Here is a 23,810-nt window from a genome sequence, read left to right on the forward strand (position 1 = left end):
GAGAGGCAGACAGAGGCCAGGCTGGATTTGGGTCACTATTCTAGGAACAATAGGAAGCCACTGAAGGATTTCCAGCAGGAGGGTGACCTGATCACCTTCCCTTTGCAAAGATCACTTTGGCTGCTCTGTGAAGCACGGATGGAAACAGCTTCGGAGTGAAAGCAGAAAGAAGAGGAAGGCTTAGGAGGGGACTGCAGTGGTCCAGGCAAGAGATGAAGCAGTGATGTTGCTGGCGATGGAGAGAAGTGGACAGAACGGAGGAATATTCTGGAGGAAAAATCAACAGGCATTGGTGCTGAATTGAACGTGGGGTGCAGGTTGAATGAAGGAAAGGAGGGGATAAGGATGACTCCCAGGCTTCTTGACTGAGCTGCTCCTTCTCTGAAGTGATGGCTGCCTCACCTTGGGCCATCCAGGGTTTCTCTAACCACTGGGAAGCTCCTAGAGCAGAGGCCGGCAAAGGTTTTCTGTAAAGGGCCGGATAGAAAATATGTTAGGCTTGAAAGACATCTGGTCTCTGTCTGTTACTGAGCTCTGCTGTTGTAAAGCAAAAGCAGCCCCAGACAATATGTAAACAAATGGGTGTGGCTGTCTTCCAATAAAACTTTATTTACAAAAACAAATGGCCAACAGGATTGGCCCTTTTGGCTGTAGTTTGCTGATCCTTGCCCTAGAGAACAGGGAGGAATTTGAAAGCTAGGCTGAACTTCTGGATTCCCCAGTCCCAATGAGCTGGCATATTCCATTGAAATACTGTGCTCATTCTCAGCCCTGGAAGCTTTAGACCTGCCCAGGGAAATGAAATAGACCACTGAGGACTGGAGGGAGGAGGGGACGGGTGCAGGGCCCCACAAAACACCTAAGGTCAGCGGGAGACTCCCAGAGCTGGAGCTGAGCTGACAAAGTAGACCTCTAGCATCCCCAGGCCTCCGTGGGGTTGTCCCCAACACATTCTAGAAAGGAAATCCAGGATAAGTCCTGACTGTACATATTCATCAGCACTTATAACAATAAAATTTTTTTAAGTATTAATAAATTTTTTTAAAATCAGAAAGGTACACAAGAAACCAATAAGTGCTTACCTATAGGCCTGAGAGTGGAAATGGGGTAGGAATGAGACTTTCACATATATACATTTTTATATCATTTTGGTTTTTGAACCACAGGACTGTATTACCCAAGTATTATCTACTCCAAAAAATTAGTAAATAAATTTCTTCATAAAACACACTCTGTTTCTATATGACTAGAAATGTATCTAGTTGCCTACCATTAGATTTATGTATTTTTTTTTAACTTTGAAAAAGACCTATATTGGGGACAGCCTGGTGGTGTAGTGGTTAAGTTCGCGTGCTCTGCTTTGGTGGCCCAGGGTTCACCAGTTCGGATCCTGGGCACGGACATACTCACCGCTCATCAAGCCATGCTGAGGTGGTGTCCCACATAGAAGAACTAGAAGGACCTACAGCTGGGATATACAACAATGTACTGGGGGCTTTGGGGAGAAAAAAGAAAAAGAGGAAGATTGGCAACAGATGTTAGCACAGCGCCAACCTTCCTCAGGAAAAAAAAAAAAAAGACCTATATTTATCCCAAAATCACAACCCAAAATTAGGCGTGGGGCAGATTTTAAGCATAGCTGCATTACATACAGAACTGCAGATTGGTTAGCAAAAAATTAACAAAAGCACCCTTTTCTGGTTTGATTCTCAGGTCTGCTCTCTCAGTTACTAAAAGTCTGCTCCCAGCTTCTGCTCTTACGTTTTAAACAACTCCCCTTCTTCAGGTCACAGCACCAGCGTTTAAGCTCCTCCTGCGTTGGAGACAGTCTGGTGGGACTGTCAATCAAAAAGTTCCGCCCCCCTAGATGTTGGTCATGTGACCCAGGCTAGACCAATCGGATTATCTCTCCCTGGAAAGAGTCTTTAGGGCGTCCTGCAGAGAAGGAGAAATAGTAAAAGTTCCTTGAAGAGTTTTCTATTAGTTCTTGTTTGCTAGATCTTTGGGGCAGCTCTTTCAAGGGTATGATTATTTGACCTTTGTTTCCATTTTAATTGCTTTTTATTATTATTATTATTATTTGCCTAAGTTGGTCAGAATCCATTTTTGTGGCTTAATACTGCTGAAGGGATCCTGCTTAAAAATCTCCAGCATCTCCCTGTGGTTTATAACACAAAGGGCAGACTGGATATACAAGTCCCAACAAACTCTGATTTGGTGTCCCCCTCACCCTAGGCACCCTCTGCTTCAGCCCCAGTAAAATTTCTGCTCTTTCTGCTAATGCACTGACTATACGTCTGTGCTCTATTCCTATTTTGTCACCTGAAAACTTCCATACTGATCATTTGAGACAGGGACTGTGGCGGATCAGAGTGCCAGTTCTAGTGGAGACAGGCCCGGTAGCCAGTGATTGCTTTTTGATAAGCCCTGCTCTCCAAATATGAGACTGGTCAGGCTCTTCTCCCTTGAGAATCACACCAGAGTCTACCACAACTCTAGGACCAGTTCCTGAGCCCATTTCCAAGGTCCGGGATGATAGTGTTGTGGCTATGACAGCACTGAATTCAAGTGTCTCCACCAGTGGCCCTTGGGCGAGGTGTTTACTCCTTCTAGCTTTTGGTTTTCTCATCTGTAAAATGAGGATATGGATTCTACCTACATCACAGGGAGGCTTTATTTATATATTTAACACTATATTATCCCCATTTTGCAGATGAGGAAACTGAGGCACAGAGAGGTTGTTAGTTATCCAAGGTTACAAAGCTAGTATGGAGATGAAATGAAAGATTGCATGGGCATTACTTAGCACAGGGCAAAGGAGATGTAATAAATGTTTCATAGAGTGGTAGCTATTTGTTATGGACTGAATTGTGTCCCCCTAAAATTAATATGTTGAAGCCTTAACCCCCAATGTCACTGCATTTGGAGATAGGGGCTTTAAAGGGGTAACTAAGGTTAAATGAGGTCATGAGGGTGGGGCCCTAATCTAATATGACTGGTGTCCTTATAGGGAGAGAGAGACCTGGGGATGCTGGCACACAGAGAGAAGACCATGTGAGGACACAGCAAGAAGACAGCCATCTGCAAGCCAAGGAGAGAGGTCTCAGGAGAAACCAAACCTGCCAACACCTTGATCTTGGACTTCCAGCCTCTAAAACTGTGATAAGTAAATGTCTTTTTAAGCCCCTACCTGTGGCATTTTGTTATGGCAGCCCTATGGACTATTGAAGAGACTCCGCCTTGTGGTGGAAATCACAGCTGCTTTTAAATGTTCATCTGACAGCATTAGCCCAGGATGTAATTTCCTTCAGCAATTCCCGGTCCCATTCAGGATAAAGTGAAACATCCTTTGCAAGATTTATGGCCCCCTCCAAAGTACCTCTCCAAGTTCATCTTCTGTCACCCCATCCACTCTCACCCTCGCTTCAACCATAACAAACTTCACACTTCCCTAAACATGCCAGGCCTTTGTATGTACTGTTTCCACCTCTCATGTCCTCCTCCTCTCGTGCCTTCACCCATCCCCTGTCCCTGGTGAACTTCTGTGCATCCTGCAAGACCCAGCCTCAGCATTTCCTCTGAAGCTTTCATGGAAGTTCCCAGGTGGAGTTGGATATTTCCTTCTCTGTGCCACTACCATACCTTGCACATAGTTCTGCTATATTACACTGCAATTATTTGACCTCATGTCTCTCTCTCTCATTAGAATTTTGAACTCCCTGAGTTTCAGACTATGTGTCTAATTTACTTTGGCATCTCTAGCATAATGCCTGACTCAGAGTAGATGTTCAATACATGTTTAATGATGCAATAAATGAAAAAGCACCTGAATCCAGGTTAGTTTATTTTCCCTTCCATTAAAAACTCTGAAGTCTATCATGATCTGTCTCAAATAAGATAACTTCTGGGTAGGCTTTAAGAAATTCTGCAGGATTACAGAGAGTAGACATCAGGCTAAGGAATTTAACTCACAGTCACTCTCAAGCTCTTTCTTCTCCTTGCTATCTTGGGTGGTACATTCTCTCCTAACTCTGGTTCCCACCCACAAGACTGTCACTGTGGTATATACAGCCTGTAAGAGAGCCCCCAATGGTCCCCCACCTCCCAGTGTTCATGCCCTCATTTAATCCCTTCCCTTTGAGCGTGGCCTGGACTTACTGATTCATTTCTAACAAATAGAATGGCAGAAGTGATGTGATGTTTGAGATTAAGTTATAAAGAGTCTGAGGCTTCCATCTTTGGCACTTCCTCTTGCTCTCTCTTGGATTGCTCACCCTGGAGAAAGCCAGATGCCATGTCATGTGGCATTCTGTGGAAAAGTCCATATGCCAAGGGACGAGGCTTGCCAACAACCACATAAGTGAGTTTGGAAGCAGAGCCACATTCCCTCTCAATCTAGCATTCAGATGAGACCAAAGCCCCAGCCAACAGCTTGACTGTAGCCTCACGAGAGACCCCAAGCCAGAGGCAACCACCTAAGCTGCACATAGACTCCTGACCCACAGATGCTGTGAGATAAATGTTTGTTGTGATAAGCTGATAAGTTTTGGGATAATTTGTTGTATACCCACAGACAACTAATATGGCCACCAAATGGACCCTCCCACAAGAACAGGTGCAAGTAAGACATCCTCTCTCTTCCTTTTCATCCCTGGGTTTGGATCTCTAGGCTTAGGGCTTGATAAGTCACAGATTTTTGTATTGTCACCATTAGCTCCATCATCATCACCATCTTCACTGTCATCATCTCTAACATCCATTGATGTGCTATTTGCTAGTTACTGGGCTTAGTGGTTGACACACATCATCTTAAATCCTCATGATAACTTTGTAAATAGGGCTTATCAGGGTACTTTGGTTGCAAGAAACAGAAACTGACTGCAGGTAACTTAAGCCCCAGGGAATTTCCTGGAAGGAAATGGGGACCAGACCCTCTAAGATGGGCTCTAGACTATAGCCAGGACTAGGAACAGGCAGGGACCAAGGCACCTCCAGAGGCTCAGAAGGAAGAAGCACAACCAAGATAGGATAGCCTGATGTTTAAAACCATGGAGTCTGGGACCAGACTCCCTGGGTTCAAATCCTCACCCTGCTACTTACTAGCTTTGAGATTGGGCAAGTTACTTGGGCTCTGCCTGCCTTGGTTTTCCCATCTGTGAAATGGGGATAATAATAGTATGTGTTTGATGGCTTTGTTGTAAGTATAATACAAGTTAATATAATTAAAGTGTTTAGCACAGTGCTGGACACTTAGTGAGTGCTATATAGGTGTTAGCTGTTATTATTAAGAGTCTTGTGGAATGAGTCTGGATAGGAAACCACCGTTATAACTAAATCTAACTGCACCCACTATCAGTCAGTTTGTCTCACTGCTTAGGATTCAAATCCTAGGTAGAAAGCCTCAGAGTACCCCAGCTTGGTTCCTGTGCCCACTCCTTGTCTAGGAGAGGGTGAAGTCTTTATATTGTCCCATTAACCTGCATCAAGTGGAAGAAAGGTTATTCTTCAAAAGAAAACTAAGGGAGTTTAGAAATAAACCCACACATAAATTGTCAAATGATTTTCAACAAGGGGCCAAGGTAATTCAAATAGGAAAGGATAATCTTCCAACAAATGATGTGAGAACCATTGGATATCTTTATGTTAAAAAATGAGCTTAGGGGCCGGCCCTGTGGCCTAGTAGTTGAATTTGGCACACTCTGCTTTGGTGGACCAGGTTCAGTTCCCAGGTGCGGACCTACACCACTCATCAGCAGCCATGCTGGACAGTGACCCACATACGAAAAGAGCAAGATTGGCACAGCTGTTAGCTCAGGGTAAATCTTCCTCAGCAAAAAAAAAAAAAAAAAAAGAAGAAGAACTTAGACCCTTACCTCACACCACACACACAAATTAACTTGAAATGAATCATAACCTAACTATAAGAGATAAAACTTCTAGAAGAAAATATATGAGAAAACTTTTGTGACCTTGGGCTAGGCAAACATTTCTTAGCTAGGACTTTAAAGGTACAATCCAGGGGCTGGCCTGGTGGCATAGTGGTTAAGTTTGTGCGCTCTGCTTCAGCGGCCCAGGGTTCGCAGTTTCGGATCCTGGGCGCAGACCTACGTGCTGCTTATCAAGCCATGCTGTAGCAGGTGTCCCACATAACATAGGGGAAGATGGGACGGATGTTAGCTCAGGGCCAATCTTTCTCAGCAAAAAAAAGAGGAGGATTGGCAACAGATGTTAGCTCAGGGCTAACCTTCCTCACAAAAAAAGAAAAAAGTACAATCCATAAAAAAAATTAACAAATCGGACTTCATCAAAATTTAAAACTTTTGCTCTTTAAAAGACGCCACTAAGAAGAATGAAAAAACAAGCCATAGACTGGAGGGAAACATTTGCAGAACACATATCTGATAAAGGATTTGTGTCTAAAATAATGAATGCTTACAACTCAGAGAAGAAGACAAACAACGTAATTTTTTTAATGGGCAAAAATTTGAATAAACACCTCACTAAAGAAGATATACCAATGGATAATAAGTGTATGAAAAGGTGCTCAACGGCATTAGCCAGCAAAGAAATGCACATTTAAACCACAGTGAGCTCCATCACACATCCTTTAGAATGGTTAAATAAAAAAAGACTGACAAATCAAGTGTTGGTGAGGATATAGAGCAGTTGGAATACTCATACTGATGGTGGGAAGGTAAAATGGCGTAGCCACTTTGGAAAACGGTTTGGCAGTTTCTTAAAAAAGTTACTGAGCATACAACCCAGCAGTTCCACTCCTAGATATCTACTCAAAAGAAATGAAAATATGTATCCACACAAAGACATCTATGCAACTGCACATAGTAGTTCATAACAGCCAAAACTGGGCAATTCAAATATCCCTCAACTGGTGAATGGGTAACATGTGGTATAGCCATGCCAGCAATAAAAGGAAACAAACCACTGACACATGCAACGACACAGATAGACCTCGGAAACATTCTGCTAAGTGAAAGAAGCCAGACGCATAAGACGTGTTGTACAATTCAATTTACATGAAATTTCTAGAAAAGGCAAACGTAGAGATGGAAAACACATCGATGGTTGCCTAGAGCTGGAGGTGGGAGCAGGGGTCGACTATGGGAACGAGGAAGTGGGAACGAGGAAACTTTGGGGGGTGATGGAAGTATTCTAAACTGGATTGTGGAGATAATTGCACAATTATATAAATTTGCTAAAATCTCCTTGCACTGTACATTTAAAATGGGTGAATTGTAATGTATGTAAATTGTACCTCAATAGAGCTTTTAAAAAATAAATGATAAACAAGAAGAGAAAACCAGTGCTATTAGGTGGAGGGAAAAGGACGCTAGGCTGGGAGAGAGGAACACAAAGATGTGTTGCCCCGTTTTATCCATTAGGAAAATGAGAAACGATGATTTGCCCGATGTCACCCAGCTAGTAAGTGGCAGAACCCAGGTGTGAACCTTACCTCTTTGACCCTGAACCCACGCTCCTGACCCCTCAACCAATTGAACTTTCTCCCTTACAGCCTGTCTCCAGTACAGGGCGACCACGAGGGCCTCAGCTCACATCGCTATGTGACCGGAATGCTCATCTGAACGGCACGTGAGTGAGAGACACTCCGAGGCCTGATGTCCTTGGACGGTTCATTTAGGTTGTGGTTGTTACTTTTTCTCGAGCTTGGTGTGCTCAGGTTGACTTGGTGCTTTTTGTATATTGCTCATCTGGCAGAGAATTACTACTCTGCTCTACAAGTTCCCACAGATGGCTTTATTTTCCATTGCTATTAAATTGGTTTTGAACAAGACATAATTCTTCAAGTGCCTGGTGAGCTCTCTGGGTTTGCTCAGGCAAGATTCCATAAAAATGTAAATAATCAGAACACTTCTGGGATTATTTATCACAACTGACTTCTGGCTGTAAATTTATGTATTAATTTCAGCTATAAGCTTCAGTGGGGAAAAGATGAACAGTTGAAAATAGACTCTCCCGCCTAACACCCTCTCTATGTCCCCATTTCCCCTCGGCTTCCAGGGAGCATACTGTAGAATGGCCCATAGATCTGGGTCTGAAAGACACTGGACAGGATTGGAAAGAAATCAGGCGGCAAGCAGGAAAGAATCATCCCTCAGCAAGCCAGAGGCTTGTCTCTTACCACTCTCCCCTTGCACTTGGAGCTCCAGCCATACCGGCCTTCTTTCAGATCTGCCTGCTGATTCCTGCCTCAGGACCCTTGCACATACTCCCTTGGCTTATAATGTTCTTTCTTCCCTTTTTTGCCTGGTTCTACTCATCCTTCAGCTCTTGGCTCAGCATCACTTGTTCAGAGAAGCCTTCCATGCCCACCCACTCACCACACCAGGTTCCCCAGGTAACATGTCCTTCTCATCCACAGCACTAAACACAATTACAGTTCCTCATTGTTGTAGGCTTTTTTAAAACTTAACATCTGTCTCCCTTACTCAACTGTAAGCTTCATGAGGTCTGGGACCATGTCTTTGTCACCTGCATCCCCAGAGCCTGGCATGGAGTTGAAGAGGGATGAGTATGTGTTGAATGAACTGATGAGTCCACTTGCAGTGGGAGAACATAGCAGCGCTCTTGGTGCTCTGCCCACTGGCACTCAGATCCCTTCTCCATTGTCTGCACACAGGCACAGGTGTGCAGCTCCAGGCGCACTTGCACCCAGCCACCCCTGCATCTCATTGTCAGAGGACTGCTCTCGCCTTGCCTGAGTGCACCAAGAGCCTGTAGTGCCTAGGAAGTTACGTCCCCTTTAGGGGAAGCCCTTAACCAGTTAGTGATGGGTACAGGCTTATAAATTCGCCAGCTCTCTTGACTTAATGGGACAACTGTGAGGGGTCCCCTGTACTGCCCCAGAGCTGCCCTGTGGGACTGAGCCATACTGACCCTCCATGGGATCTGGCTTGCTGATACCACACTCCCTACCAGTGTTCCTGGAGAACTCCTCCTCATACGTTACTCAAATCCTCATCTCAGGATCTGCGTCTGGGGCACCTAACCTAAAACAGAGAGCCTTCTGCTGGAAAGGGTTCTCGCTGAGCTGTGATTAATATTGTAAATTTTAGTGCATGAAAGCACTCCAACCAGACAGACCATTTGCTGGTTCAGACAAAGATAGGTCCTGGTTCAGACAAGGATAGGTCCTGCCAGGAACTCTCTAGCTGGCGAGGGAGAGTCATGTCTACAATGGGGAGGGAAATAAACTTTCCACATTTGAATCTTCACCCCCATGACCCAGTGCCTCACCAGAAAGGGGTCAGGAGACTGTACCCTGGCATCCCAACCAAACTGGACATGGGAGCCTGCTGGCAAGACTGCCTTGGGAGTAAGCCAGTATCCTGTCTACCCGCTCCTTCTCCAGGATTTCAGCCGAGGCCAGGTCAGGGCAGGACTGGCCTATGGGCAGGGAGAGGGGCTCCCTCTGGCTAGAGGATCTTAGGGGATGATATGCAGGCTGTTAAGTTCGATGCAGTAAGCATGCCTTCAGCTTTGAGGACCGGAATACCCAGTTAAAAGAGGCTTAAATAATAGGGGCATATTTATCGAGGAATTTGCAATAAAGTGAAGTAACAAGGTGTTCTGAGAGAAAATCAGGGGAAACCTACGTAGATGGGGTTGGCAGAAAGGCCTGTCTGAGGAGGTACATTAAAGTCAAGACCAGAGATGGAAAGGAATCAGTTACATGAGGAAGAGCACTGCAGTTGGCAGAATACCGCCACCCACAGAGATATCCATGTCCTATTCTCCAGAACCTATGCATCTGTTACCTTATGTGGCAGAAGGCACTTCACAGATGTGATTAATTCGGGATCATGAGGTGGGGAGATTATCCTGTATTATTCAGCTGGGCCCGCTGTCATCACAAGGTCCTTATGAAGGAAAGTGGGAGGCAGGAGAGTCAGGGGTCAGAGTGATGCGGCCACGAGCCAAGGAATACAGGCAGCCTCTACTTCTGGAAAAGGCAAAGAATCAGATTCTCCCCTTAGAGTCTCCAGAAGGAATATACCTTGATTTTAGCCCAGCGAGACCCATGTTGGACTCATGACCTCCAGAACTGTTAGGTGAGAAATATGTGTTGCTTTAAGCCACTAAGTTTGTGGTAATTTGTTACAGCAGCAAGAGGAAGCTAATACAGGCATTGTCACAGAGGGAACAGTGTGTACAAACTCCTGAGGCAGGAGGGATTTTAGTGTACGTATTTGAGAAATATGAAGATGACTAGTGTGGCTGGTATCTAGTGGGCTGGCCTGTGATGAGGTGAGAGAGGTGGGCAGGGCCAAATCATGTGGGGCCTCATAGAACAATGTAAGAAGTATGGATTTTATTCTAACATTGATGGGAAGCCATTAAAAAGTTCTAATATAATCTAATCTGCATCTTTCCAAAATCACTGTGGCTGGAGCATGGAGAAATGGGTAGGGGGCTGAGGACCAGTAAGAGCAGAAGCTCAGAGACCAGTCAGGAAGCCGGTCCAGCAATCCAGGAGTGAGATGGTGATGGTCCCCACCAAGGCAGTGGGGGTGCAGATAGGAGAAGGCTGACAGATATATTTCAGACACTGATTTATTGGCTCTGAAAAAAATCAAATAAAATAATTTGGACATCTTAATGCCGGAGGCCCTTTGATCAAATAAGAGCCAGCTTTTCAGAGGCATATGTTGGCTGCCGACAGTGTCGCCCCAGAAGTAGTCCCCAGAGCAGGGACTTGGGGATGTTCTGGTAGAGCAGGGAGGACTGGAAGGAAAATGTATGTCCCTTCCTAAATGTCCAGCAACAAATGACTGCCTAGCGAGAAACAAATCTAGCCAAAGTGCAGAAGAATGGTCTGGCCACGCTGTGGACACTTGAGAAGTCAGAATGTTGTTTATGGGAACAATGACTTATTCTTCTAAACAACCATAAAGTCCTGACCTGTCTGAGTTCCCTGAAAACCTCTATTTCAACCTCTAATTTGAAGTTACAAAAATCAGCATGGATCCTTCGTGAATTCGGATTTGATGTGAAGCATATCAAAAGACCTGCCAACAGGTGTTACAGAGTTCTGGAAATGTTAAAGACTCATGCCTATGACAGAAGTGTTAAGTAGAATCAGTGTTCTGATTTTATTTTTAAGCCAAGAGGGGAGATTGTATTTGTCCTGGGGTGACCTTCCTGAGTGCCTTCTGTTCCTCACAAGAAACAATAATCATAATGATGATACTAACAAGAAAGCTTACATGTCTTGAGCACTTAACAACAATCCTATAGACCTATTATTGCCCCCATGTTAGACATGAGGAAATAGAATCTCAAGAAGCAAAATAATTTGCCAACATCATACAAAGGAGCTGTGGAGATGGGCCTAACTGCAACATCAAGTTCTAAACCGGGGATCTGCAAACTATGGCCCAAAGGCAAAATCCCACCTGCCACTTGTTTTTGTAAATAAAGTTTTATTGGAACACACCCACGCCCGTTTGTTTCCCTACCACCTATGGCTGCTTTTGCACTCCAAGGGCAGAGCTGAGTAGTTGTAACAGAGACCTTATGGCCCACAGAGCCACAGATATTTACTATCTGGCCCTTTACAGAAAAAGTTTGCCAATTTCTGTTCTAGATCCTACATTATGCTGGGAGCATTTCCTCATAACTCATCCTCCTACTCCTTCATGCCACTCCCACACCATCCACCCCACTCACAAGTTAGAGTCTATTCTGGATCCTTGAATGAGACACCCAGGATCCTTCCCAGATGCCTCGCACTCCCATAGTTAGTCTGGCAAGACCCCTGCCAACCTTCCTCCTTGGCCTGCTCTGTGGTTGAAAGGAGGGGTCAGGTAAGGGCTGGACACAGGAAGTAGGACCCCTGGGTGCCCTGTGCCTCCAAGACCAGTTCTACACCTGAGAGGATGAGCCAGAGACTCCCTCGGGGAACACCCATCCCAGGCATGATTTCTTGAGAAGTATGAATGTTATGAGACAGTTTACTTTTCTAACCAACTGTAATGTCCTGACCTGGGTGAGTGCTATGAAACACTCATCCCAAGCATGATTTCTATCACATGAAGCCTTTCCATTGGGTGCCTCCCAGAAACTCTGCACAGCCAGAGGGAGGGGAAATGAGGATGGGGTGATTCTGACCATCTTGCAGCCCTGCCCCAAAGCTAACAGGAATAGTGCAGTGGGAAGGTGGGGTCAGAGTCAGGCACTGTAGATGCTCTAACTGGCCGGCAACTGGACCCACAACCTATTCTGGCCTGACCTGCTCTGCACTGTTCCCTTCCTCCAGCTTCCACTTCTCTTTGATTTTTAAAAGATTATCTTTGTGGGCCGGCCCCGTGGCTTAGCAGTTAAGTGCACAAGCTCCACTACTGGTGGCCCGGGTTCGGATCCCGGGCGCGCACCGACGCACCGCTTCTCCAGCCATGCTGAGGCCGCGTCCCACATACAGCAACTAGAAGGACGTGCAACTATGACATACAACTATTTATTGGGGCTTTGGGGAAAAAAAGGAGGAGGATTGGCAATAGATGTTAGCTCAGAGCCGGTCTTCCTCAGCAAAAAAAGAGGAGGATTAGCATGGATGTTAGCTCAGGGCTGATCTTCCTCACACACACACAAAAAAAGATTATCTTTGCATTGTTTGTTTTCCACTTACCACCTTTGCTGATTGTTAAACTCATACATAGTTAAGTATCTGTGTCATTTACCTGGCTCTGAATTTTTGAGCCAAGCCATCTTGGTTTTTTTGTTTGTTGTTTGTTTATTGAAGTATAATTGACATACAATATTATGTTAATTTCAGGTGTACAACATGGCGATCGGCATTTATATACATTATGAAATGATCACCATGATAAGTCTAGTAACCACCATGCCATCTTGTTTTAATTGTTAGAGCTTTGTAACATGTTATCATACCTGGTGTTTCAAGTCTCCTGTTATGACTCCTAATGAACCACAGAATTATTTTATTAAACTAGTAAAAACTGTAAATTCCATGTGTTAAGTCTGTAAGCTAATTTTGGAAGAATTTAAATCTATAAACTCTTTAGGTTCCCATTCAGGCAATTGATACATCCCTTTATTTATTTAAACCATGTGTATTGCTCAGTAAATTTTTATAGTTTTCTTCACGTACATCTGTTACAGACAGTCAGGGTATTTTATTTTTTGTTGCTATTGCAAATAAGACATTTAATAATAGTTTTCTCATTGGTTATTGATTTTTACATGTTTATCTGCTATTCAACCATGTTCCCGAACTGTCCTATTGATGTTGTTATAGTTATGATACATCACTTGTAAATGATAAATTAGTCTCTTTCTCATAGTTGTATCTCTTATTTCTCTATTATGTCATATGGTCATTGGTCAAAAATTTCACAACACACATATAATATCAGTGAAGGTGAGTGTACTAGTTTGCTAGGGCTGCCATAACACCAGAGACTGGGTGGCTTAAACAACAGAAATTTATTTTCTTGCAATTCTGGAGGCTAGAAGTCCAAGATCAAGGTGTCAGCAGGGTTGGTTTCTTCTGAGGGATGAGAGGGAAGGATCTGTTGCATACCTTTTTCCTTGGCTTGTGGACAGTTATCTTCTCCTTGTGTCTTTACCTGGTCATCCCTCTGTACATGTCTGTGTCCTAATTTCCTCTTCTTATAAGGACACCAGTCATATTGGATTAGGGCCCATCCTAGCGACTTCATTTTAACTTAATTACTTCTTTAAAGGCTGCATCTCCAAATACAGTCACATGCTGATGTACTGGGGATTAGGACTTCAACATATGAAATTGGGGGGACACAATTCAGGCCAAAGTATGCATTCTTATCTCTAATGAGAATGCATCTGATGTTTCATCAGGAAATCTGATATGCACCTTGTTTAAAAGAGAGACTTTTATCATGCTTCTATTCCTAAATTTTCAAAGAGCTTTTTCTCAGGAATGAATCTCAAATTCTATTGAATGCATTGGTATTTTGCATTTGGTGTTTTTTGATATATCATATGGGGTATTTTTTTTACCTATTTCTGTGATGTAATATGTTAATAGATTTCCTATTATTAAATGGTTCTGGATCAGCATTTAGAATATGTAAAGAAATGCTACAAATCAATAGGAAAAGGATTTTTAAAATCTTTTATAAATTAAATGAAGGATATAAACAGATGATTCAGAGGAAAGGATACATTTCTGATAAATGAACAGTGGAAAAATCTCCACCTCACTAGTAATTAAGGAGATGCAAATTAAAAGAGGAATAAAATTGCATCCCATACAAGAGTTAGCAAGGATGTGGAAGACAGAATTCTCACCCTCTTGACAGGAGAGTAGACTACACCAACCCATTCACACGTGCAAGTGAGGAAATGTACACAATGTCTGTAGCAGCATTGTCTGTAACAGCCACCCAAAAGGGGAAACAACCTAAATGTCCACGTGTAAAAAATAATGAATAAATTGTGGTGCATTTGTACAATGAGTGAGCTAGATCCACTTGTATCAACACGGATAAATTTCAAGACATAATGTTGAAAGAACCAAAACAAGTTCCAGAAAGGCACATTTAGGAGAAAGCTGGTTATGAAATTTTAAGGACATGCAAAATAATAAGCAGCTAAATATTTATGGACGCTTATGAAAGTTGTGGAGATGCAAAATGTAGATTAGAAGGATAAATTCCAACTTCAAAATAGTTGTCGTCTCTGGTTTTTACAAGGGATGGAGGATGGAAGGAGGGAGGGAGGGAAGAGAAACCAGGAGAGTACAAAAAGGAGCCTCAACTAATCTATTACCTTTTCTTTTTTAATAAAATGGTCTGAAAAACAAAAGTCTTTGCATTCTGGGGCTAAATTCTACTTGGTCATGGTGGATGATTCTATTAATGTATTATTGAATTGTTGGCTATTATTTTATTTATAAGTTTTCATCTAGTGCCTTGGTCTTCTGTTCTCTCCCCCCCCCCCCCACTATATTCTTCAAGATTGGATTTCAGGGTTGTTCTATCCTCAGAAAATGAATTAGAGAGTTTTCCATGCTTTTCTATAATCTGGAACCACTGGTCAAGTATAGGAATAATCTGTTACTGGAAAATTTGGGGAAAAAAACACATTAGAAAAATCTCTTTTCAAGGAGGCTATTTTAGAATTACCATTTAATAACACTTTAACTTTTTAATTTTTATGTGATTATTTTTCTCTTCAGACATTACTTTTTCATGAGTCACCTTTTGTAATTCATACTTCACAAAAGAATCTGCATCATTTTTTCATTTCTTTACAGAGTCATACATAGTAATATCTTGGCTTTTTAATCTCTCACTTGCCTTTTAGAGTTCCTCATCATTTATAATTGTATTTGTTTTGTTTTTCCCCTTTTCAGTCAATTTGCCAGAGGTTTATTTATGTTATTGGTTTTCTTCCAAGAGCCACCTCTCAGATGCATTTATTATATCTTGAACTTTTCTGTTTTCAAATCTATGGATTTCTGCTTTGTTCTTGAAATGATTTATTTTTCTTGACTGCCTTAAAATTTTTTGCTAATTTTCAGACTTCTTGATTTTAAAGCTAACTTCATTCATTTTTATTTTCAACAATAAAAAGCAATTTAAGGGCTTTGGCTATATTCCTATAAGCTTTCATATGTATTATTCACATTCTCATTATTCTCTAAATCATCTTTGATTGTATATTTTATTTCTCCTTTGACTCAATAATTAGTTAGGAGACTGTTATTTTTTTCCCATTTCCATATAGTAGTAGCTGTTCAGTATTAATGTGAAAAACACAGAGTATAGGAGCAAGGCCAGTGATGTACCTAGCACGGTGCCCAGCACTCCATAAACATTTGCTAGAGGATGTACAGACTGATGGTGACACAAACATAAAGCCTGGTCAGCCTGAAGAATAATGTCAACTCCCTCATTATGTCTCAAAAGTTGAAATAATAATAACAATGAAATAAAAGGGGAAAAGGAGAGTCAGAAGTCATCTGCCCTTTAGTCCATTACACAGTTTGAATATTAGGCCTCCACATTTGTCTATAGATGACATAACCAACAATAGGAGCCTTCACACAAGCAAATGAAACCACAAGACTCAGACTTAGTGAACAGCAAAGACCTTTTGGAAACTAGGACCCAATCTCATCCTCTCTCCATCTGCAAGAGAACCTACCAAGTGCAGGCACAGCATATGCTATTTGCTGAAATGTAAGATGCATGCCCCCTCAATGCATCCAATGTGTCCACTCTTCAGATAGAAGGTCCAGCATGACCAAGGTCAATGGCTGATACCATCCCCTGGTAGCAGAGCATGGTGGCACAAACATCACAGCCAAGACTAGCCAATAGGAGCTCTTACCAACTCTCCATGAAATAGACCTTTGACTATGACTGGGACATGCAGGTCCCAGCAGGTTTACCCTAAGATTTAGGATGTCAACCTGTACCTGCCCATTGTTGTAATTTGTTTCAGGGACATAGGTACACTGTGTCCTTTTTTATAGATACTATCATGAATTTTCCTTTCAAACTACAACAGCAATATATGCCCACGTGACCCCTTCGCTTCAGAGTAACTAATGTCAACTATTTGGTATGTGTCTTTCCATGTTTTTCCTGGGCTCATGCAAACATTCATACATAATAATTCACGTGAATAGCTTTTCTTTTTTTTTTAATGGGATCATACTATACAGATTTTTTTTTACTTAAGATATTATAGGTATATCTATATAAACTTTTTTTAATAGCTGCATAAAACTCCAGAATATGAAATAATATAACTTATTAAATAATTTCCAATTTTTGGACATTTGAACTGTTTCCAGATTTTTGCAAGTATCAGATATGTTGTAATAAACATTTTTCTTTTGATCTGGTATTTTTATTTCTGTCTGCCCAAAGTGAAATGATTGGGTCAAAGGGTATGCATATTTTAAATTTCAGCAGCTACTTCCAGATTTTTTTTTTTGAATGGTTAAAGCAATTCATACTCATTCCAGCAAAGTATGAGTCCTTATTTCCCCCATACAATCACAAGACATGGATTATGAATCATTTCAATTTTGGCCAAACTGATGAATTTCTAACGTGATCTTATTGTCATTTTTATTTACATTTTCCTTCTTCCATAAGAATGAGCATAATTTAATTTACTTATTGGCCATTTGCATTTCCTCTTCTGAAAATCGCTTACTCTTATCTTTTGCCTTTTTCTTTATTGCATTTTTAAAGTCTTTACAATTTGCAGACATTTTTTGTAGATTAGAAAAATTAACCCTGGAGCCCTCCCCGGTACTTTTCTTGGAACTATCAAAAAAAGAAGCACAGTCTTATTGCTGGGATCATTGGTATGAGAGCAATGGAAGCCTAGAGGTGCTGATGCCATCTCTGCCACTATCTGAAAAAATGATGAAAAGAAAATCAATACAGAGAAAACAAGTCAGAGTTGAGTGAGAGAAAGAGCTAATGACATCATTTGAATACCTAGCTAGATACAGCCATACTTGAAGCTGGAAGAGTTTAGCCATTGAATTTCTCAGTTAAGAGTGCCAATAGATTTCCTTTTTTTTTGGTTTGTGCTGAGTTTCTGTCACTTGCAACCAAAACATTCCTGACTGTAATGAGTGTGCACACACTTGGATCACACTCTGTTACTGGAACAACACCTTACCATCCAAAAGAACTGGACATTCTAAATTCTGGGTCCAGGTAATATTTCAACTGGTCTCATCATTGTTCCTGAATGTCCCTCAGGTTTCCTACTACATGGCAACCTCTAGAAGTTTTCTGGTTCCCTAGCACACCAAGCCCATGAGAAGAGTTCACAGTGCACACCTGTTTATTGACCACCAAAAGAATGCGAGTCCCTACAAATCACGTGGTTTACACCTCAAAGTTGGCCAAACACACTTAAATGAGACCCAAGCCAGAAAATGTGCAGAGGCCTAGGTCAAATCACAGGTTACTCTTACAACTGCCAGATATTTGTGAAAAAGGAGTCCTCGAGTCCACAGATGTGTCAGAGGCCTATGCAGGCTAGGTCTCCAACTGCTCATTGAAAACACGATGCCTCCCTAAGTGGGCTGTTATCATAAGGTTGATTTTTGTACTTTCTTAAACTCTATATGTATTGTGGGATTATTAGATAGTGCCGGAAAGGAGGAAGTAAATAGGACTATGCATTATATGGCTTTGTCAACTCTGGCAGCTCTTGAACAGAGGGGAATCAAAGGTGCCTGATGTGGAACTTCTGATTAGGTGGGATTGCAAAAATACCAAAATGCTAGGAGTTTAAATAAACTTTGGGCATACTATCACAATATCACACATGGGGTCATTTAGGCCCCAACTACAACAGCAGTAATAGCAAGTATATAGGCATCCCAACTACAACAGCAGTAATAGCAAGCACTGACATTCATTAAGTACTTGCTGTGTGCCCGACATCAAGTGAACACTTTTTGTGAACTACTTTATTTTTTTCCTCATATAACAACCCGATGAGGCAGATACCAAAGCTTTGAAGAAATCAAAGCTCAGAGAGGTTCTATCAGGCAGGATAAGCCATGCGATGCTGAAATAACAAAGACCCCAACATCTCAATGACTTAACACAACAAGTTTACTCCTTGCCCATGCTCCATGACCAATGCAGGTCGGCAGGAAGGACCCTGCCCATCTTAGGCTAATGGGGGCTCTGTCTGAACCATGTTTCCATGGTTGTGTTTCCACGATTGCTGCAGCAGAGGAAGAAAACATGGCAATTTGCACACTACCTCCTCAAGCTTCCACATGGAACTGATACCCATCACTTCTTCATTTCATTGACCAAACAAATCTCACTCCCTTATCCAACTTCAAGGTGGGGGAGGGGAGGAGTGCAATCCTGCTTGTGCCCAGAAAGAGGAGAACTGGAAATATTTGAACTGGTCTGAACTGGTCTCACTGAATACAACCACTGAGCACAGCTGGTCTGGCCTCAGCCTGCTCGGTTTCTCTCTCTGCATTTGCTGCATCTTAACGCTGTAATGTGGAAATTCTCTTTGCTTCGACTACCCACAGCATGACTGTTTCTCTATTGTTATGCTGTTCTCACAGCTAAGGGCACTTAGGTAACCTACACCCGGCCAGAATTTCGGAAGGAAAAACATTTTATGGGTTCCCACCAAGTATAACCATTCTGCCTGTGCAGGTCCTTTGCACCGCCACCAGGAGGGGTTTTGTAGAACTCCACAGTTAGGGCTGTGGAAATGGATTATCGTTTAGATTGCCTGCTATCTGAGGGACTCTGGGAGCTACAGCAAAATGTCTGTTTGTAACACAACATTGCGACACATGTGGCTATGTGTCCACATATCTTCTAAAAGTGTGAAAATAGGAAATACAAGTTTCTCGAAACTTCTCCCAGATATCTGCTTTATTCACAATTTGGGCTACCTCTCCCTTTCCTGACCACCCCCATTTTCTGTCTATAACACCTTTCTACGGGAATTCTCATCTTCTCACTTTATTTTAATAGAACTTTCAGCTCCTAGGCATAAAACTCTTTAAAGTGCACATTTGGTTCAGAGGGGTGGTGTTTTTTTTCCCAAGGAAGTTTAAAAACCTTCATTTTGTATTCAAGAATAAATGAGAACTGGTGTTATTTATAATTGGCTCCCTCTAATTCAGACAAAATGTAGATTAATCCTAATTGATAACACATAAAATTTAATTAAACCTTAATAAAGAACCTGAGAACGAGTTCTCAATAGCTGATATCAATGGTAATGCTGGATGCTGCATGCTGCAGTCCTTGAGATAAAACACAATTCACAGAAGTATTTTCAGGGCTTTGCGCGAGTCCAGATACAGGTCATTATCTCAAACGCGACATTCATTAAAATTGTGGATAAATCTGAGAGATGGTATTCTCCGTTACAGCTCACGGATAAGAAGTTTGGTCCACGAGAGCTCCCAACGACCACTTCAACCCTCCTTCCTCTCCCCAGCCTGTTGGTCAGATGGCTGTTCAGTTCCCCGACCATGAAGCCACCCTGAGTCATTGCCAAGAGCTGCTGTCACAGCCCACGTTTCATCAGATAAACCCCAACCCATTGACCATCTCATTGTAGAATCCAATTAACAACGTGACATAAACATCATCCTTCTGATCGATGTTCCCAGCACAGTAACATTTTCATTTCATGTATTCACGAATATTTTTATGTATTCAGGAGTGACTGAGAACTGATCTTCTGTGGGGAATCACCCCAGTATCTAATTACTTAAAACATGAATAGAGAGCCCAGGCGGAGGGGAGACCTGGCCCACAGGAATGGAATGCCTGCCCTAGAGATGGGAGCACAGACACATCAGCTATTAGCAAAGTTAGTCAAAGGAAGCAAACCCAGATGCCCCAGGGGCCAGAAGGTAACCTAAGTGAGGAAAGGGGGTTGCGTTGGTACCGTAGCTAACAGGAGAGGGTCTGCCCGGCCTAAAACGGGCAACCATTTCTCCACTCTGTCCACAGTTTCCATTAGAGAATGTGGATCCAATGTTACCACACCATTTTATTCTCCCTTAGGATTTTAAAATCTGGATTGTAATCTGAAAAATAAAACCAGATTTTTAAGTTGGTAGCAAATATTTTTAAATGTTTAAATGCTTTGCAAGCCTTGTGATTTCTCATTTATAAGTTGTCTCTAGATCTTTAAAATTGTTCCTTCCTTTGGTTTAGTCTTTCCTTTAACAAACATTTAATGAATGCCTACTGTATGCCGGGCACTGTTCTAGGCACTGGATCTAGAACAACGAACGAAACAAAGACCCCTGTCCTTATGGAGTTTATATTCTGGCAGGGGGAGACTGACAATAAGCAATAAATGTAATGCATAAGTAAAGTATATCATATGTTAGTTGGGATAAGTGTTAAGAAAAGATAGGTAAAACACAGCGCAGTAAGTGGACTTGGAAATTGCAGAGGGGCTATCTATAGATATTTAGACAGATGGTCACGGAAGGCCTCATAGAGGTGATATTTGAGCAGAGACTTGAAGGAGGGGAGAGAATGAGCAAATATCTGGGAGAAGAGCATTCCAGGAAGAAGGAACAGCCCATGCAAAGTGCCCAAAATAGGAGTATGCCTGGTGTGTTCAAGAAACAGCAGATAAACTAGTGTGGCTGGACTGGAACGAGTGAGGAGGTGAGTGGTAGGAGGTGAGGAGAGAGAGGAACAGGGGAGGGAGCAGATCACATAGGGAGAGACCTATGGGGCCTCATGGGTCATTGCAATGACTTGTGTTTACTCTGGGGGAGATGGGGAAGCAGTGGAGGGGTTTGAGCAGAGAAGACACATGGACTGACTTGCGTTTTACCAGGATCCCTCTGTCTGCTGTGTTGAGAAAATACTGTAGGGGATAAGGACAGAAGCAAGGAGACCAGCTAGGAGGCTGTAGCAGAGTCCAGGAGCGAGATGATGGTGGCTCAGACCACAGTGGGAGCAATGGAGGCGTTAAGATCTAGCTAGATTCTAGCTATATTTTAAAGGTAGAGCCAACAGGAATGCCTGATGGCCTGGTTGTGGGGAATGAGAGAAAAAAGAAGATTCAAGGACAAGTCCAAGCTTTTTAGCTTGAACAACTGGAAGGATACATATCCATATATACCCCTAATCCCAAATTTTCTCAGATAATTGCAAATAGCCAGGATATCCCATTTATCATCCCCTGTTCAATAATCATAATGATGTTAACGAGTATTATCTTTTTATTGAGCACTTACTATATGGCCAGGCATTTGATCTGCATGATTGCATTTAATCCTACATCGACTCTGTGAGTTAGACACTGCTATTTAGTGCCATTTTCCCCATGGGCACACTGAGGTTCAGAAAAAGTTAAATAAGTTGTCAAGTTCACAAAGCTAGCAAGTGACAGAGCCAAGACTGAAGCCCAGGGCTCCATGACAGTGAGGCCCTTGACCATAACCACTATGACACACTGCCTCTTCAAATCTATCTTTTTATGACCACCTACTACGCGCCAGGCATGGGCTGGGGCATTTTACGTATGTGACTATACTTAATCTTTACAACAATCCTATGAAGTTGGTATTCATGTTCCCATTTTCAAATGGAAGCTATCCAAGCCCTACTTCTCTTGTTCAGAAATCTATGTTCTCCAGGAAAATATGATGGGGCAGGTGACATCTACCCACCGGCCCTGGCTTGGATAGAACAAGAAACTTAGTAAATTGGGGGGATATGAAGAGGCATGAGACACAATCTCTGCGTTTAGGGGGTGTGACTCTCCCTGGGAAGATGTTCAGTTGCAATGGCCAGCTGAATGTCATTATGTCTCAGTATGTGCATTCCTTAGGCAGACCACCAATGCACAGAGGGCTCACTCCATGCCACATTCTCTACTAAGCATTGAAGATAGAAAGATGGACAAGAGGAAGCTCCTACAAAATCCATGGGCAATTAAGAATTTTGGAGGCGTATGCATTTCTGTAAATGATTTGCAAGGCTTATTTAAATGCATCATAACTGCCACTGAGCCGAGTGTCTATTCCCAGTTCTTTTCCTTAAATGTTAAAGACTAAAGACAGCACTCACCATCTGCTATAGCTCAAGATCTGCTCTTTCCCCCAAGGTCTTCTGACAGGGCAGGCCCTGGCTGGCAGCCCCATCCAACACAATGGACCAGCAACATCTAGAAGCAGTCAGAACATCTGCTGGCCTCTCCTCTGCAATATGCAGCTGTGCTGAATTGTAACCCTTGCCTCTCAGGTCACTTCAGCCTGTGGACAATCAGGAACCTGGGTCCTAGGGTATTCAGCTCAGCTCTCATCTAGTGTGGGTCCTTGGACTCCTGGTTATTTATTCACAAATGTTTACTAAGCATCTACTATGAGCCAGGCATGGTCGTGGATGATACCATGATGGACAAGAAAGATGCAGGTTCTTCCCTCATGAAACAAAATGTAGAAGGGCAACAAACTTTGAATAAGTTCACTGGATAGTGGGAAGATGTGCAGAGTACTTCACAGAAACAATAACAGGTAGATCTAAACCCGCATGGGGTCTCCTGGAATAAGTGATATTTGAGCTAAGAAGTGAAGCAGCTGTTAGCTAGGTGAAGGTGGGGACTGGTGAACCATTCCAGGCAGAGCGTGAGAAAGGTCTTGAGTCAGGACAGAACATGTGGGTTTGGAAGAAAAGAAAGAACTATAGAACAATGAAGAGAGGGATGTAAGATACATCCAAGATACCGGATCCCATTAGGCCCAATCATCTTAAGGAGTTCTTTTTATCTCCTAAAGTCAGTGGGGAGCCATTAAATGGTTTCAGCAAATGAGTGACCTTTTTTGCATTTAATAATGCAAAAAAGATTTCCATTGTTAAAAGATCATTCTGATGGCTGTGTGGAGATTGATGGAAGGCAACAAGAGAACAAGGAGGGATGAGTTCCAGGCCATCGCAGTCCTCCAGGTGAGAGAGGGTGGTGCCTGAGGCCATAATGGTGGCAGTGGAAATGAAGAGGAGGGTGTCTAGATATGTTTTTGGGAGATGCAACAAAAAATGGTGAGATGGCAGGAGGCAGGAGAGAGGGGAGGTATAATCAAGGCTGATTCCACCTTTTAGGGATGATGGTGTCATTTGTGAGATGGGGAAAAGTGGAAGAGGGGCTAGTTTGACAAGTAAGGGTGATGAATTCATTTCTAGATGTTCTGGATTTGAGATGACTACATGACATTCAAGAGGGTATGTATGTCCAGAAAGAAAACTCAGCCAGCCTCCTATACTGGTCAG

Source organism: Diceros bicornis, chromosome 26 (genome assembly GCF_020826845.1).
Source record: "Diceros bicornis minor isolate mBicDic1 chromosome 26, mDicBic1.mat.cur, whole genome shotgun sequence".
Taxonomy (NCBI): Eukaryota; Metazoa; Chordata; class Mammalia; order Perissodactyla; family Rhinocerotidae; genus Diceros; species Diceros bicornis.